Source organism: Trachypithecus francoisi, unplaced genomic scaffold, assembly GCF_009764315.1.
Source record: "Trachypithecus francoisi isolate TF-2019V2 unplaced genomic scaffold, Tfra_2.0 Lachesis_group8, whole genome shotgun sequence".
In the NCBI taxonomy this organism is placed as follows: Eukaryota; Metazoa; Chordata; class Mammalia; order Primates; family Cercopithecidae; genus Trachypithecus; species Trachypithecus francoisi.
Genome location: NW_022681473.1, coordinates 72,808,856 through 72,827,500, shown reverse-complemented (window position 1 = coordinate 72,827,500; position 18,645 = coordinate 72,808,856). Strand labels below are relative to the sequence as shown.

General features: G+C 41.5%; 1 protein-coding gene across 6 annotated transcripts in view; it reads left to right on the top strand.

Moving 5' to 3' along the window:
• RAB30 (RAB30, member RAS oncogene family) overlaps positions 1-18,645 on the top strand; it is a 101,152-nt gene that overhangs the window by 13,048 nt on the left and 69,459 nt on the right. The gene's annotated exons all lie outside the window — the stretch shown is intronic.

Below are 18,645 nucleotides of genomic sequence, written 5' to 3'. Positions count from 1 at the left end.
TGTGCCATTGCACTCCAACCTGGGCAACAGAGTGCAACTGTCTCAAAAAGACATTAGAGAAGGCTGCTTTAGCCATTGGCGGCTGGTCAGGAGACAGAGGGATGCTTTAAAAAGAGCCCAAGTGTGGGAGCCTACAAACTGGAGTTTAAATTTGTATTATGGCATTTTCATGCTGCATGATCTTGGGCAAGTCATAACTACTCTGAGACTCAGGTTCTTCAACTATAATAGGGGATGTCTAGTCTCAAAATGTTTCTTCACAAGGTACTTATTACAAGGAAAATAGTTACAAGGAAATTACAAGTTATGAGGAAAATAGTAACTTCACAGTGGAGAAACATGGCAGACAGCACTTTAAGTGATCCAGGTTTACACCAGTGATGGGACAAATCAACATCTGAGAAGTTCACCTTGTCACTTGTGTGGCATTCCTGCCAAAAATACAGAACCTGATCTAGTCAGAAATAGCTAAGGAAATGTCTGATAAACCCAAGTTGAGAAACATTCTACATAATTTTTTTTCTGCATTTTTCAAAAAGGTAAAGGTCATGAAAAACAAAGACAGGAATGGTTCTAGATTTAAAGTGACTAAAAACACATTAAAAACTAAATGCAACATATGATCCTGGATTGAATCTTAGAAAAATTTTATTTTATTTTTTGCCATAAAGGCCATTATTTGGTCAATTGGTGAGGTTTGAATAAGGATTGAGATTAGATAATAGTATAGGATGAATTTTAATTTCCTGATTTTGATAATTATACCATGGAAACACAAGGACTGTCCTTGTTTTCTTGGAAATACTAAGTATTTCAGGGTAATGAAATGTCCATACACGGAGGGAGAATGATAAAGAAAATGTAAAGCATTAACATTTGAGTAATCTGGGTGAAGGGTAATTAGTAGTTTTCTTGAAGCTTTTTGTTAAGTCTGAAATTAATTAAAAATAAAGAGGTAAAGATGGTGAGAGGGGAGATGCCAATACTTAGAGCACAAGGTTTGTTGCAAGGGTAAAACAAGGCTTAGGTCTCAGCATGGTGCCTGTCACCTGGTGTGATTCCCAGTACAGGCTGGCATTGTGGGATGGGCAAAGCCAACAGTAGCTCTTAGCCATTATGTGGGAGCCAAATTAAAATTGGCCTGTGGCATATGGTGGCAGTATTGTTCTGAATCCACAATTGGAATTCATGGTCTGACGAATACTTTTCTCTCTTATTTATAAATTCATTTAATTGCAAAGTTTCTAAAAGTACACGCATCAAATCACATTTAGTTATCCACTTAACAAATCATCTCAGTATAGTGTTAAATTTATGTGAAGCTGTGATTGTCCTAGGAAAGCTAGAGGTAATGGTCACTTTCCATCTGGGCTATTTTGGGGCCAGTACTAGCATTTGAGCAACTATCTCTGACCTTTTCTTCCCTTTCCTCTCCCTCAACCCAACACCCAGTTTCTGATTTTGTTGCAGAGAGCTATTTTAGTTAGCCATGTTAAATGTTAATTGTTTTGGCAGACAAAAGAAACTTGAATCAGCTTTTCCTTCCAAACCTCAAGAACTTTGCTTTCTAAGAGCTAACATTGGAAAGAATGTTTCTGGCCTGGAAAATTTAGGTAGCAACCTGAAAAGGAATTCATGTCCTACAGGAATTGGAAGTGGCATAGAGAGCTCAATTTCTTTTGAGAGAGATTAAAATATATACTTCTGTCTGAAATAGTAATAAATATCTATTTTTCATCTTTTTGCTAACAGCCTCAAAATGTAAATGATTAAATTCAAAATAGATTTAGCACTAAAAAAAAAAAACAAAAACCCTCACGTGATCCGGATTTTAAAACATTTTGAGATATCAGAAGGACTATTTTGCTGAGTAAGAAGATCCTTAGTGTAACATTTAAGCCTGTCCCTTTGAAGTCACAAAATGTCTACCTTCTGGAGGAGCTATAACTGTATAACTCAAGATTCCAAATTCAGTGATACAAATCTGTACTTACTGTTACTGCTGTGGAACTGTTCTGTTTTGATTATTACCTGCCACAAATTGTTTAGTCTTAGAATTCTGCATGCTTTTTGCTCTTAAAATTATGGTCAGGAAGCAAAATGCAAGTATAGTAAGTTACTTTCATTCTGTAACTTTATAATAATAATATTGGCAAACTTTTTTTTAGTTTATGACCTGCCAAACACTATGCTAACATGTTATATCATTTAATTTTGGCAAAAATCACATGAGAAAACGGAATCTCTGAAAACTGAAGTAGCAAGCCTAAGATCATATGACTAGCTAAGAGGCAGATCCAGGACCAGAAATCAAGACTGTCTTACTGAAGAGCCTGTGCTGTGTGATTTTTCTGCTGGACAATTTGCAATTTCATGTGGAAGATGATTCATTTTTTCACCTTATAATCTTTAAAACTGAGTCCTTTTTTACTTGATAAGTATTTATTGAGAGCCCATCACATGTCAGGCACCTTGAGAACTATAGAGATGGTTTAAACACATCTTTATGATTAAGGTGTTCACCTAGCAGCATTATTCACCATAGTCAAAAGATGGAAGCACCCCAAGTGCCCACTGAAGGATGAATGGATAAACGAAGTGTGGTATTTACATACAATGGAATATTCCTCAGCTTTAAAAAGGAAGGAAGTTGTGACACATGCTGCAACATGGATGACCTTGAAGATGTTATGCTAAGTGAAATAAAAGCCAGTCACAAAAAAAAATACATTGTATGATTTCAATTATATGAGATATTTAGAGTAGTCAGACACAAAGAAACAGAAAGTAGAACGGTGGCTACCAGGGGCTGGGGGCAGGAGAGAAGTGGGAAGCTATTTAGTGGGTGTGGAGTTTCAGTTTTACAAGATGAAAAAGTTCTATAGATTGGTTGCACATCAATGTGAATATACTTCACGCTATTGAACTGTATACTTAGAAATTGTTAAGATGGTAAATTTTATGTTATGTATCTCTTACCCCAATTTAAAAATCCAAACAGCTACACGTTATGTCTTAGTCCATTTGTGCTGCTATAACAAAATACCTTTTTTTTTGAGACGGAGTCTCGCTCTGTCGCCCGGGCTGGAGTGCAGTGGCTGGATCTCAGCTCACTGCAAGCTCCGCCTCGCGGGTTTACGCCATTCTCCTGCCTCAGCCTCCCGAGTAGCTGGGACTACAGGCGCCCGCCACCTCGCCCGGCTAGTTTTTTTGTATCTTTTAGTAGAGACGAGGTTTCACCGTGTTAGCCAGGATGGTCTCGATCTCCTGACCTCGTGATCCACCCGCCTCGGCCTCCCAAAGTGCTGGGATTACAGGCTTGAGCCACCGCGCCCGGCCAGAAATTTATTTCTCACAGTTCTGGAGGCTGGAAAGTCCAAGATCCAGGCACCAGCAGGCTTGGTGTCTGCTGAAGGCTACCCTCTGCTTTTCTACTCTTGTGCCCTTTGGATGATGCCTTGTTCCCGCATCCTCCAAAGGGCATGACTGCTGTGTGGTCACATGGTGGAAGGGACAGAAGGACAACTCACCCTTTCAAGCCCTTTTTGTAAGGTGCTAATCCCTTCATGAGGATGGAGCCCTCATGGCCTAATTACCTCCTAAAGTCCCTACCTCTAAATGCAGATGCATTGGGGATTAAGTTTCAACATGAATTTTGAAAGGGACACAAACCATTCAAATCATAGCTCTCCTTTACTACTTGGTAGAAAGTGATCAGTGAGACAGGAAGGACTGAGAAGTAGTAAGTGTTAGAAATGGCCTCCAAGACAGGGTAGATCTGGCTGTGCAACAGAAGATGGATAAAATTTGTGTGTCAATGAGGGAGGTAAGAAGGGCAACTCAGGAGAAGGGAACAATGAGCGAAGTTATAGACATGCTTTAAAGTCTGGTCCTTGCAAGGAACAAATCTCCAAGTTCATGGTTCTATAATTGTGGGTGTCCCAGCCATCTTTGCTGTGGTCAGAGACCTAAAAGCAAAGTCTAAACCAGGTTCATGAAGTTGTGGTGTGCTGGACAGGTACTCATTCATGATTCATTCAGTAAACATTTACATAGTGCCAGGTACTATGCTAGGCACTTTATGTATGTTGGCAGATTTAATAACCCTAACAACTCTGGAGCTATTAGCTCCATTTAACAGATGCAGATGCAGAAATTGTGACTCAGAGAGGGGAAGTAACCTGTCCAAAATCACATGACGGGTAGGTGGCAGGAACAAGACTTGTCCTGTAGAGCCCATGCTGTGTCCACTAAGCCACGTACTCCTCCTTGGAGGTGAGTGCCAAGTGATGTCTGCTTTTGAACTATAATCAAAATGGCACCTGGCTGCTACCACTTGCCATCTTGTTGCTGCTTTTGAGGGTACCTTACATTTCTGAGGCTCAGCTTTCTTTTCTTTTTCTTTCTTTCTTTTTTCTTTTTTGTTTTTGAGACAAGGTCTCATCCTGTTGCCCAGGCTGGAGTGCAGTGGCATGATCACGACTCACTGCAGCCTTAACCTCCCATGCTCAATCAATCTGCCCACCTCAGCCTTCTGAGTAGTTGGGACTACAGGTACACACCACCACATCTGGCTGATTTTTGTATTTTTTTTTTTCTTTTTTTTGTAGACACAGGGTCTCATTCTATTGCCCAGGCTGGTCTAAGACTCTTAGGCTCAAGTGATCTTTCCTCCTTGGCCTCTCCAGTAACTAGGACTACAGATGTGTGCCACCATGTGTGGCCTCAACTTTCTTTTTTGTTGTTGTTAATGTTGTTTTTCCTAGCCACCTAGATGACCAGGGACAGGCTCAGCTTTCTTGTCTGTGAAATGAAGGCTTGTATTAGACCAGATTATTTCTAAAGTTTCTCCCAGATCTAAAAACCTAATTTGTTCATTCATCAAACATTAATTTTATATCTATTCTATACCAGGTACCGTGCTCATGGGTAGTAGCAATCAAGATTCGGCAGCACACTGTTTTTGACTATAAGGAGATTGTAGGCTAATGAAAGAGATGTAAAAGAGATGATTATCATACAGTATGGTCATAATGCTGGCAGTGTACATACAGACAACTATTGGAGCATAGAGGAGGGGCACCTGACCCTGTCTAGGATGAGAGGATGTTAAGAAGAAATGACTCCAGGAAGATAATGAAGAAGACCACAAGAACCTCATCCTTCCTGTTGTCCATGTGGTAATAAGCATGTTATTTATTTATTTATTTATTTACAGAGTCTCCCTCTGTCTGTCACCCAGGCTGGGGTGCAGTGGAATAGTCTCAGCTCACTGCAACCTCCGCCTCCCAGGTTCAAGCGTTTCTCCTGCCTCAACCTCCTGAGTAGCTGGGATTACAGGCATACGCCACCACTCCTGGCTAACTTTCATATTTTTAGTAGAGATGGGGTTTCATCATGTTGGCCATGCTGATCTCAGACTCCTGACCTCAAGTGATCCGCTCACCTTGGCCTCCCAAAGTGCCGGGATTACAGGCATGAACCATAACACTTGGTCACGTATTTATTAAAGTCGTGAGATCTCTGGCAAACTTTTTATTTTAAGTCTTGTGGAAAATTTAGTCACATATGACAGTTAAGTGCCCAGCAATATGCCAAATATCTGTAAGGTTTAGAATCTCTTCCAGATTAGAGAAAGATTATAAGGTTAAAAAGGGACCTGTGGATTAGATTTTTTTTTTTTTTTGAAGGAATTTAAGAAGCACAGAGCAGATCAGTAAGAGACTCAAGGGTCCAGAGTTATTGGAGATGCTCACAACTAAAGTCACAGATGGTTATGCTTCAAAAAAGCAAGTGAAATTGCCAAGACACTGGGTAATATATGGGATTTTCTCAAAATTACTAAGTACCGCTGAGTTACTAAGGATTAGAATTACTAAATATACAATTTCAATACTAAGAAATTGAAGTGGAGGTTGAGGGGCAAAAGTTAGGCACTAACCATTAATTGAGCAGCTCTGCTATGCCCTTTACATTTATAATTTTATTTGATCCTCCCCACAATCCTGTAATGCAGGTGTTCTTATCCTTGCTTTTTGTAAGTACAAAAACTGAGGCTCAAAGAGGTTGTGACTTGCTTAAGGTCACAGCTGGGAAGAGACTAAGCAGTGGTTTAAGGCTCCTTCCTCTACTTCGTGCTCCTTCAAAACATTAGACTTTCTATTTCTGGAGGAGCCACACCAGGGTACAGGGCACAGACACCTCCCTTTCATCTATGGAGCCTAGGGAATTCATGATAGTTAGGGGAGGCCAGCTCTTCAACTTTTCTGACACACTGAAGGACAGCTCCAGTTCCCTGTGTCTTCCCTCTGAGGTGGTAGATCACCAACTCCCAGGGATAAATGTTTTTTTACTAAAACATTAATATATTAATACTGCCTTGCACCCCACTTTCTCTTTTCCCAGGCAATGTGTGCATGTTTGATCTTGGCAGTTTGTCTTTTAGAAGTGGCTCATAAAAATCGTCTGAGAGAATGCTGACTGAGGTCAGCTAGGTTTGTAGTGGATCCCCTCTCCCTCCCCAACAAAGGAAAACTTCAGCTCATTTGCTCCAGATTCTATCTTTGCAGCTCTGAGAGACCTTGGTCACCTGGTTCTTAGAGGCCTTGAACTATAAGATTATGACAGGATCACATGGAAGGCTCAGCACTTCTAATCTTCTGCCTCAGGCTCCTCCTTCTCTCAAGGTCCCCTGTGGGCACAGTGTCTTGTCAGGGAATGTTTTCCCAGCTGGCTTTGGAGGCAGGCCAGACATCTCTCTCAGGCCCTTTAGCCCTTGCTGTTAAGTTCCCACACATGGCTGCACGCAACATGGAAAACTAGCTTCCAACATGGGTTGATGAATTACAGCAGTGGGGAAAAGTCTCCTCTAGCCAGGCCATTTCTCTTCCCTGGTATTCCATAGTTTGGGCTATAGTTAAATGTATAGAGGATCCGAGGTCAGAGCTCAAGTCTTGGCTGAAGTCACAAATCCTGGGGCTGTGAGCACTTGATCTGTTTGAGCCTGTTTTTATTGCTGAAAGTGAAGGACTGATGACAATCCCAGCTTCATGCTGCTGTTCTGAGTCACATAACTCAATATATAGTATAAATGGGCTTTATAACAAGCCTGTAGCATGTTTTACAGATGCCAGAGCTTGTTCTTAAAGACTAAATTTGGCTCAAAGAGAAATGTTTCTGGAAATTGAGCAGGAGGCCTGCTCTGTCATCACTGGTCTCCAGTTCCTGGCAAACCTGATTATTGCTCAAGGAGGCATTTGTGGCATCATTCTCCTGTTTATTTTTATAAGCTCATTTATAGTATTGTAAATGCTACCAGAAGCTTTGGTGATTGTTGAATATTTATCTTTGAAAACTCGAGCCAGGGTTGTACACTCATACCCAGAACTGTTTACCCCAGAGTAATTATTTGAGTTCTTAGAGCTATGTGTGATTCATTTTCCAGTAAATTCTGGGACAGCAGAACTGGCTATGTATCATAAATGAGGTATATCTCACTTGCTAAAATTCTGGATGGTTGAGAACTCCTGAAGGTATCTTAGTAGGTAAGCCCTACTTCAGGGCTATTACAACTTCATACATGATTCTGAGAATGAAAAGAGAGTGGGGAAGAGGGTATTTTTAAAAAAAATTTTTTTACTGTAAGTGCTGTATGAGTTTAAAGCTAGAAGCCCTTGGAAAGTGAAAAGGGTCTTTGTGGACTGTCATCAGTTTGTTGGAATTATTACCCTGTTCTGACAAATTTTCTAGGTGTTCCCTAGACACTTAGGGATCATTGCTTACTTCCACCTTCTTGCCACTTCAAATGATAGCTCTTCATTCTTCCTGGCTGTGTTAGAACTCTTTAGGTTATGGACGGAAGCAACCCAACTCTAACTTGGGTAAAGAGGGAATTTGTGGGAAGGATACTGACCTATTTTATGTAACCATGAAAAGAACAGGTACAGCCGGAACCAGGAGATTTTAGAGCAGATAACTTCCCTACCAGCCCCCAAATTTCAGTGGCTCAATACAAATGAAGTTTATTTCTGGTGTGTACAGCAGTTCAACATGGTTATTCCTGGCTAGGCTGCCTTTAATGTTTCGGGCACCCAGGCTCCTTCCATCTTGTGATTCCTTTGTTCTTAGAGCTTTCCTCGTTTAACCTGCAGATGGAGAAGGAGATGGAAGAAGGATCTCACATGGAAGGATTCCATGGGCCAGGTCTGAAAGTGGCTTATGTCATTTCTATCCTCAATCTATCGATTATAATTTAGTTTGTGACCCCATAATTTAGTTGTGACCCAATAACAGCTGAGAAAGGCCTGTTTGCCCAGGAAGAAAACAAAATGGGTTCAGTGAGCACCTAGCTAGTTTGAACCACACAGGAACTCAAAAGCTGTTAAGATTTCGTCCCTTGCCTTTGCTTCTCTCCTACATCGCAAGGAGCATGGCCATGGATTGTTCCACAACACTAAATCTTACTGTGGTTACCACCAGAGAGGACTGACCCACACTCACACTGGCTTCCAGTAAAAAAAATCTCAATCAGCAATGATTGGACCAGTTTGGATCCTGTGATCACCCCTAGATCAATCAGCAGTGGCCAAAAGAGCAGGGTGATTTAGTATAGCTGTGGCCACTGGGAGCCCCTCTTGGGCTGCTGCTAGTGAAGTGAAGGTGAATCACTGTGAGATAAAGAGTTGCCCCATTTGGCCAGGTGTGGTGGCTCACACCTGTAATCCCAGTACTTTAGGAGGCCGAGGTAGGAGGATGGCTTGAGCCTAGGAGTCCGAGACCAGCCTGGGCAACATAGTGAGACCCTGTCTCTACCAAAAATAAAAATTAGACAGCTGTGGTGATGTGCTTATAGTCCCAGCTATTCAGGAGGCTGAGGTGGGAGGATCCCTTGAGCCCAGGAGTTCAAGGCTGCAGTGAACCATGTTCATGCTACTGCAGTCCTGCCTGGGTGACAGGGCGAAACCTTATCTTTTTTTTTCTCTTTTTTTTTTTGAGACAGAGTCTCGCTCTGTTGCCAAGGCTATTACAGTGGTGCGATCTCGGCTCACCGCAACCTCTGCCTCCCGGGTTTGAGCAATTCTCCTGCCTCAGCCTCCCAACTAGCTGGGACTACAGGCGCACACCACCACGCCCAGCTAAGTTTTTGTACTTTAGTAGAGACAAGGTTTCACCGTGTTGCCCAGGCTGGTCTCGAACTCCTGAGCTCAGGCAATCCGCCTGCCTCGGCCTTCCAAAGTGCTGGGATTACAGGCGTAAGCCACCGCGCCTGGCCTATGTTTTTTTTTTTTTTTTTTTTTAAAGTCACCCTATTTGCCATCCACTAAAAAAGCTCAACCTCTCCTTTAGTTTCTACTCTTGTAGAAAATTTAGCTCAATTTTATAGTTCTCTTTCCAACCCTTATTACTACAGCCACAACAAATGATTGCATTTCATGGAATCTATGTCACCATCATTTCTAACATGTACAACTATTTTATGTACCACTGAGAAAACGAAAATGAGGTTCCTAATAATATCACAAAATGCTAAGATGCCATTATAAAATGCATCCTAGTTTCCAGCCTGTCAGAAATGTAAGAAAAAGTATATTTAGAATTGATAAAGGATCATATTTATCACTTTAAAACAAAGCTCTATAATTTCATGCCTTGGTACTCCTGCTCATTTAGTTTTTTCAGTCCATTTAAACAATACTTGCAGGCCAGGTAATAATGAATAAAACAAATTCAGCTTCTGCCTTCTTAAACTCTTACTGCCTCTCCCCTTTTCATTTGCAGTGATCCCCTCTCCTCCTTTTCCATCATCCTGTTGTTATGAAGTACTTGTGTGCCAGACAGTCTGTTGAACACTAGGGCTCAAGAAGGAATTTGATGGTTCTTATAGAACCTCAAGGTTCTTATAGTTGGGTAGTAAGGGCAGCGGGGGGTTAAGCGACAATAATGCAAACAAAGAAGTAAATAAAGGGATCCAGGTCCTGTTATTAAAGTCTTTTTTTTTTCTCTTTAAGACATGGTCTCACTCTGTTGCCCAGGTTGGAGTGCCGTGGCTCAATCATGGCTCAGGGCAGCCTCAACCTCCCAGGCTCAAGCAGTCCTCAGCCTCCCAAGTGACTGAGGCTACAGGCATGCACCACCATGCCCAGCTAATTTTATTTTTTAATTTTTGGTAGAGACGAGGTCTCTCTATGTTGCTCAGGCTGGTCTCAAACTCTTAGGCTCAAGTGATCCTCCCACCGTAGCCTCCCAAAGCATTAGGATTATAGGCATGAGCCAACATGCCTAGCCCCATTATTAAAATCTATATAGGGTACTGTGACCCCCAAAAGGAAGGGGAATGGCCAGTTCTACTTTGAGGAGTGAGAATAGTTATATCATTCTTATTCTTACTGTTAAAATGGTTGTACACTACTAAAAGAGTAATAGTCTCTTTGGATAATTAATGTGTAGTTATTTCCAAAGATGCCTGATAATAATCAATAAGTTGGCCAAGATGTTTTCCAAAGCCTATTTGAATCACCTCAAATTTTCTATTGAACTTTACCTTCAAAAGGTACATGTTCCAGCCTGGGCAACATAATGAGACCCTGTCTCTACAAAGAATTAAAAAAAAAAAATTAACCAGGCATGGTGGCATATACCTTGTAGTCCCAGCTACCTGGGAGGCTGAAATGAGAAGACTGCTTAAGCCCAGGAGGTCGAGGCTATAGTGAGCTGTGATCACGCCACTGTACCCCAGCCTGGGCAACAGAGTGAGACCCTGTCTCAAAAAACAAACAATAAAAAAAAAACTGCCCGTTCCCCCTTTCCCCCTCCAAAAAAAAAAAAACCAGGCACATATTGGCCTCCTTTTTTTTTTTTTTGGTATGGAGTCTCGCTTTGTTGACAGGCTGGAGTGCAGTGGCGCGATCTCGGCTCACTGTAACCTCCGCCTCCCAGGTTCAAGCAATTCTCCTGCTTCAGCCTCCCAAGTAGCTGGGACTACAGGCGCACGCCATGACACCCAGCTAATTTCTGTATTTTTAGTAGAGATGGGTGTTTCACCATGTTGGCCAGGATGGTCTTGATCTCTTGACCTCGTGATCCGCCTGCCTTGGCCTCCCAAAGTGCTGGGATTACAGGCATGAGCCACCACGCCCGGCATCTTTTTGCAAACATTAATAAATAGTTTGCAAGGACTTTTATAGAGACAAAACAAGGCGATATCAGATTTATCTTATTGTAGAGGCAGTCTGCCCTTCTTTACATTAATTATCTACCTACTTTAAAAAGATTCTTTTTAACCATGTGGTTCTTTTTCCAGCTTGAGTGGATGCTCCAGATCACATGCTCCAGCAGGGAGAAGGGCAGAGCATCTAAGAAGGGTGGAGTGCAGCCACTCAGGGACATCCTGGGGCACAGCAGCAGGACTTACAGCAATGGGATTTGGAGAGACGGTGGGTGAGGCTGTTTGGGCCTGGAATCTGCGAGCAGCCGTGACACGACCTTTCCTTAGAGGTCGCAGAGCTCAGCATGAACCTAGTGCAGGCTCGTTATCTGTCAAACAAGGATACAGGCTAACATTAAACTCATTTTGATTGGTTAGAAAACGTGCGAAGACAACCACAAGGTTGGGAAGTAAAGAGATTTTTTTTGAGGTTCATAGAAAGGTCAGCAGAGGCGCCAATGTTTGTCTGCGTCCTCTGACTATTGGCAAAAGAAAAAGTGTACCTACTGAGTCAGGGAAAGAATTCAGATTTTAAGTGTTCATCTCTCTTCTGGTTTATAAAGAGCTTGGAAATGAACATTATGATATTCAGGATTTTTTTTTTTTTTTGAAACAGAGTCTCACTGTTGCCCAGGCTGAGTGCGGTGGTGTTATCACGGCTCACTGCAGCCTTGACTTCCTGGGCTCAAGTGATTCTCCCACCTCAGCCTCCTGGGTAGCTGGGACTGCAGGCATATGCCACCACATTTGGCTAATTTCTTACTTTTTAAGGATCTCACTATGTTACCAGGCTGGTCTCGAACTCCTGGACTTAAGCAATCCTTCTGCCTCGGCCTCTAAGTGCTGGGATTAGAGGTGAGATTTTTTTTTTAAACCTTCTAGGCCAGTATGTCTAGAGCAGGGTGCCTGGGGAGAGGGTGAGATTTGTGACTCCATGTCATTTTTGGGCATACAGGGCCTTGTGGAGAGAAGTGAGCATCATTTTATTTTTTGTAGAGACAGGGTCTTGCTATGTTGCTCAGGCCAATCTCAAACTCCTGGCCTCAAGCCATCCATCCTCTTATCACCCAAAGTGTTGGGATTACAGGTATGAGCCAGCATGCCCAGCCCCAAGTTGCTTCTTTAGAGGAAAGGAGAAAAGGCGGAATCTCTAGATCAACTTTGTGATTTATAAGTAACAGTATGACGACAAAGTGTGTGGTTGGAGTGTATTGTACTTGTAAATGGAGATGCTCTACTGAGGGATGGTGGAAAAGCACCCTCAGCCCTTTTTAGAACTCATTGTTAGCAATCAAAAAGAGGAAGACTGAAAGAAAAAAAAAAACCATCCTTTGAAATCAGCAAGAGGTTTATACATAGCAGTGATTTATGGGTGAATAGAGGAGGAACATTAAAAGAATAATTGCTGGCTGTTTATTTTGGGAAAGTATGTGTAGTCAAGAGTCGAGGCAGGGAGATTTATTTTTTCTTTTACCTTGCTCTATCTTCCATTAGTGTTAATAGGATCATATATTCAAGACTTTCCTTGGCTTGTTGCCCTGACATAATTGTTTGATTCCTTGTTTTGGTATCATGTATTTTTAACAACAATAGAGGGAAAAAGAAATAATATTGTGAGCTAAATTATTATATATACCTTATTGTGGATGGAATTTATTCTCTTGGGTCCATGACTATTAAGATTATCAGTTTAGATGATCTGTGTTTCTGATAGCTATTTTGAGATAGCTTTATAATTTGCCCAAGGGGTTTGTTCAGGGGATGGCTCCATGTATTTTTTATTTGGTGGAATGAAGTGAGTTTTAATCCTGGTTATCTGAGCTCCGGGCCCTTCCAGGTGGCACTGTCATCCAAAAGGCCAATAGAGTGAATTGTTCCTCTCACTGTGGCGTCCACTCTGGGGACATTTATTAGGCAGTCACTTGATACACATTGACCCACACTTGCCCCCTTGGTAAAGGAGTTAGTTCTTAGGGTTGCTGCTGCAGAATTTATTTATTCAGTTAGCAAATCACAGTTGAGTTCCTGTTGTGCCTTTGGTATTGTTTCAGACTTGGTACTGCTCTGCGTGAAGAGCTGGAATCAGACAATTCAAGGAAACTGAGCAGAATTAGAATGCTAAAATGTCAGAGTTTAAAGGGACTTTAGAGATAATCTAATCCAGAGGCAGCAAGCTTTTTCTATTAAAAGGGCCAGAAAGTAAATATATTAGGCTTTGGGGGCCACATATAGTCTCTGATGCATATTATTCTTTGTTTTTACAATCATTAAAAAATGTAAAAATGGTCTGGGTGCTGTGACTCACAGTTGTAAACCTAGCACTTTGGCAGGCCGAGTGGGGTGGATCACTTGAAGACAGGAGTTTGAGACTAGTTTGGGCAACAAAGTGAGACCCCCATCTCTACAAAATACAAATAAATTAGCTGGATAAAGTTGTAGCTACTCAGGAGACTAGGGTGGGAGATGGCTTGAACCCAGGAGTTCAGGGATGCAGTGAGCTATGATCACACCACTGCACTGAAGCCTGGGCAATAGAGTGAGACCCTGTCTCTTAAAAAAAAATAGTAAAAAAAATTCTAAGCTGGGGGTAGAGATATAGGCTGGATTTGGCCCATGAGCCATAGTTTGCCAACCCCTGATCTAATAGATTCCCCTCGTTTTACCAGTGAGGAAACTGAAAGCCAAAAGGTGAAATACCACCCCCCTCCCAGCCCTTTTTCTAAGTGGTAACACTTAAAAAAGGATCCCTAGAGGTCAGGCCCACACCTTAGAGTGTCCAGTCACCTTGCATATGTGTAGCTTTGGTTCCGAGGGAAGTATGAATCGTAGTTAATTTTAAGACACTGAGTGCCTATCACTTTCCAGGACTGTGTTTGGGATTAAGGATGCACAATTTGGTACAACAGAGTTTTAGCTCTCAGTCAGCTTAGTCTGTGCAGGCAGATGAGATGGCCATGTGGAATGTGGCATACAGAGACAAGCAATGGGTACTGTGGAAGCACAGCAAGGCACTTCTCCCGCTGTGAGATGGGATACTTCATTCATTCATTGCACACACCCCCGCCCCCTCGCTGATATTTTGGAAGTATCTGCCCAATCTAAAGGAATGGGACAGATCGGGGTCTGGCTTCCCCCAGTTACTTGTTTCTTTCTTTGGGGACTGTTACTTATGCATATGCCATATATGGCTGGGTAAGTAATGAGGTTAAAGGAAGTAAAATGAAAGATTCAGACTACTACTGAAGAAAGGTGATTTACTTGGCAGTTGCTTTGTTTCATCAGTTTATCTGATCAGTGTCATTGAGATACATATGAAACCGTATAAGATCAATCATAGAGCCTTTTAATATTCCAGAGCTTGAAGGGATTTTAGGATCACTTAGCTATAACCTCTCATTTAACAGATGAAGAGTGTGAAGCCCAGAGATTTTAAGTTACTTACTCTGGGTCACACAGCTAATTATTAGAATCTCAGAGTGGATTTTAGATACAAATAGATACCTAGTATAACCACTCAGATAATAATAAAGATTGGCCGGGCGCGGTGGCTCAAGCCTGTAATCCCAGCACTTTGGGAGGCCGAGGCGGGCGGATCACAAGGTCAGGAGATCGAGACCATCTGGCTAACACAGTGAAACCCCGTCTCTAGTAAAAAGTACAAAAAAAAAACCGGGCGAGGTGGCGGGCGCCTGTAGTCCCAGCTACTCGGGAGGCTGAGGCAGGAGAATGGCGTGAACCCGGGAGGCGGAGCTTGCAGTGAGCTGAGATCCGGCCACTACACTCCAGCTTGGGCGACAGAGCGAGACTCCTTCTCAAAAAAAAAAAAAAATAATAATAATAATAATAATAAAGATTAATAATTCTAGCCAATGTTTACCTAAATTTACTATAATATGTATAGTCATATACATAATCTCAGTTCTGATAGTAACTCAATGTAATAGGTACCCATTTTACAGCTGAGGAAACAAAACTTGGAGAGGTTAAGTCAATTTTGTCCAAAGCCACCAAGCCAATTAAGTGGTAGAGTCAGGATCTAGGCTCAAGTGTTTAACCATGGCAAAGCTCTTTATTGCAGTTTGACTAAGTGCTTGGATTGTACTTCTCCATTAGTTTGTGACTTCCTGGTGGACAGTGGGCATGCCCTTTTCATCTGTGTTTTCCTACTCTGGGCTTGGCATATAAAACTTGTTCAATACATGTTTACAGAGCTGGGTGTGGTAGCTCATGCCTGTAATCCCAGCACTTTGGGAGGTCAAGGCAGGAGGGTCATTTTAGCCCAGAGTTCGAGACCAGCTTGGGCACAATGGCAAGATCCTATCTCTAGGAAAAAAATGTATATGTATGGGCACAGAGGTAGATGCCTGTAGTTTCAGTTGCTTGGGAGGCTGGGTGACAAAGCGAGACCTTGTCTCTATAAAAAAAAAATGATTACAGAATATACGAATAAATGAGTTAATCAATCCACACTTCTTTAAACAGTTGGCACTTCTGGCGATAAGTGAATGGGAATTCAGTGTCTGTATTAGACCATGTCTAGATCTGCTGATGGCTAGTCCTTTCATGAGGTAGGCTAATGTGCAGATTTGGGCTGGGAGAGCCTATTGCCCTGCAGCTGTTTTTACAGTGCCCCTGACCATTTTTGAGAATTAATGTGTACAGTAGAATTCTCTTTGAACATCAAAGATTCCTCGAAGACCTGATAGCCTGCTTGGTTTCTCTGAATCTGATGAAGTTTGTAGAGGCAACTGGAAGATTCTCTCTGTATGTAGTACCTTCCTTTTGCACAGCCATTTTAATTTAAAGCTGTAGTTTCAAACTGTATTCTGAAGCATCCTGGGGTTTGTGGGCTAGCGAATCAAGGAATTCTATAAGAAAAATGAGGCATGGATTTGGCTTTGAGCCAAATGATGCCTAAAACAAATTCTTTGCCGCATTAATTTTTCAGTTCTGATGAACAAGAACAACCAACTCATTAAATGTACAGTACCTGGCAGTATTTTCTTCCCTTTCTTATATAAGTTGAATGTTTTCCTCATCTGACAATGGTAATACATGGGATAGCTCTACTGAACTTTTTCTAAGCCAAAGATCTTTGAACAGATTTGTAGAGATTGTTCTAAAAACAAACAAACAAACAAACTTCCTACCCGGTTACTGTTTTTTATATAGAGAATGGGCTTGCTTTGCCATTCACTCTAAGAATTTTTCTATATGGCATAATAAAGCTGAAGTTCGTAGATTTTAGTTCAGAAAGCCGTATCTTTTGAACCTAGGCCTCTGGGTTTGTTCACATAAGTCAATATACAGCATTAATAATTGCTGCATATGACTTGAGGGAAAAATCCAAATTAAATAAAGAAGGCTTTCATGAGGTTGGGAATAAACAGATTTAGGTTATAACAGTAGGATTCTTTAGGCATTTTCACGGCGTAGAGATGAATACAAGATACCCTTCTCATTTGCAGGCGTTTGAGAAATCTCTTAAAATAGAGAAACACAGGAATATTTGTTTTCCAACACAAAATAATTCAAAGACCTGCCCATGTTTCTTGCCAAAGCTTTGTTCTTTTTAAGTCCCATCCAACCCTACACAAATTTTTTTTCTGATTATATCAGGAAGAAAACCTCAGTGGCTGCTTGCTGTTAACACACCTCCCTTTAAACATTTCTTAGTTTCCTAATGAGTCTTTCATTTAACTATATCATAATATAACCCTGGTTTACTGCACTTTATATCTGCTCCCCTCCCCCATCAGCAGTAGTAGTGCTGCCTCCAGTAAAAAGGGGCAGGGGGTGGGGGATGGAAATAATCTTCACTGCATGATAGGTTGTTGTGTTACAGGGTAAATAGGGGTGTATGGTTTTTTCTATCTAATTTCTTATTTTGAAAAATCTAAAACGTATTAGTACAAAGGACAACCAAAAAACCCTTTACTTAGGTTTACTAATTGCTAACATTTTGCCACATTTGATTTATCTTTCTTTAGAAATTCATATTTATACTAGGGGGTAGGGTAGATATCATGATCCTTTCTCTCTAAATATATCAGTATTCTCCTAAGTGTAAGGGGGATATTCTTCTTCATAGCCACAATACCATTATCATGCCTTAGAAATTTTACAGTGATTCCATAATGTCATCTAATATAGAGTCCATATTTACATTTTTGCCTTTGATCCACTAGCTGATAAACAAATCATGTCAAAACTTAGTGGCTTAAAACAACCACAGTTTATTAGTGCTCATAATTCCACGGGCCAGTTACGTGGTTCTTCTAATGTGGATTAGGCTCAGCTGATCATCTGGGCTCCTTTATACCTCTGGAGTCAGCTGCTAGACTGACTAGGAGCTGGCTGGTCTAAGTGGGCCTCAGTTTGGATGGCTTTTGTTTGCTCCAGAGGGTTCTCTCATCCTCCAGCAATCTAGAACAGGCTTGTTTCCATGCTTATGGACGGGCTCTAACAGAGTGGAAGAGTGCAAAGCGTTTTAAGGCCTTGGCTTGGAATTGGCACAGCATCACTTCCACAATCTTTTGGTCAAAGCAAGTCACACGCTCCTCTTGATGGGAATAACTGCAAAGTCATATTGCTCAAGGGCATGGATACAGGGGCATGAACAATCACAGCCATTTTTGCAATCTGTCGTACCCCTATTGTCCAAATACCGTTAATAATAATGTGAAAGTTATGTTAATTATTATAACTGTCGGTTTGTTTTTAATCCAGGATCCAAACAAGGTTATACATTAAATTTAGTTGTTATGCCTCTTTAGTCTCTTTAAATCTATAGGAGTCTCCCCCCTTATTTGTGTTTTATGATATTTTTAAGATTCCAGGTCTGTTTTCTTAACAATATCTCATGATCTGAATTTGTATAATTATTTCTGCATGATTATATACAGGTTAAATATTTTGGGCAAGAATTCTAAAGCTGAGGTTGTATGTTTCCCATTTCATCACAAAAGGAGGCACATAATGTTAGTTTGTCCAGATCATTAGTGATGCTAAGTGGAATTACGGGCTAAAATTAGGGAGCTGCCAGATTTTGCAGTCATGAAGGTGCCATTTCCTAGAGAAAGATTTGTGGGTTTTTTTGTTTTTGTTTTTTTTTTTTTTTGGAGATAGAGTCTTACTCTATCGCCTAGGCTGGAGTGCAGTGGTGCGATCTTGGCTCACTGCAACCTCCGCCTCCCGGGTTCAAGCAATTCTCCTGCCTCAGCCTCCCAAGTAGTTGGGACTACAGGCGTGCACTGCCATGCCCAGCTAATTTTTTGTATTTTTTTTTTTTTTGTAGAGACGGTATTTCACCGTGTTGCCCAGGATGGTCTTGAACTCCTTAGCTCAGGCAATCTACCCACCTTGGCCTCCCAAAGTGCTAGGATTATAGGCATGAGCCACTGCACCTGGCCTAGATTTGTTTTAAGTGTGGACATTTGGTG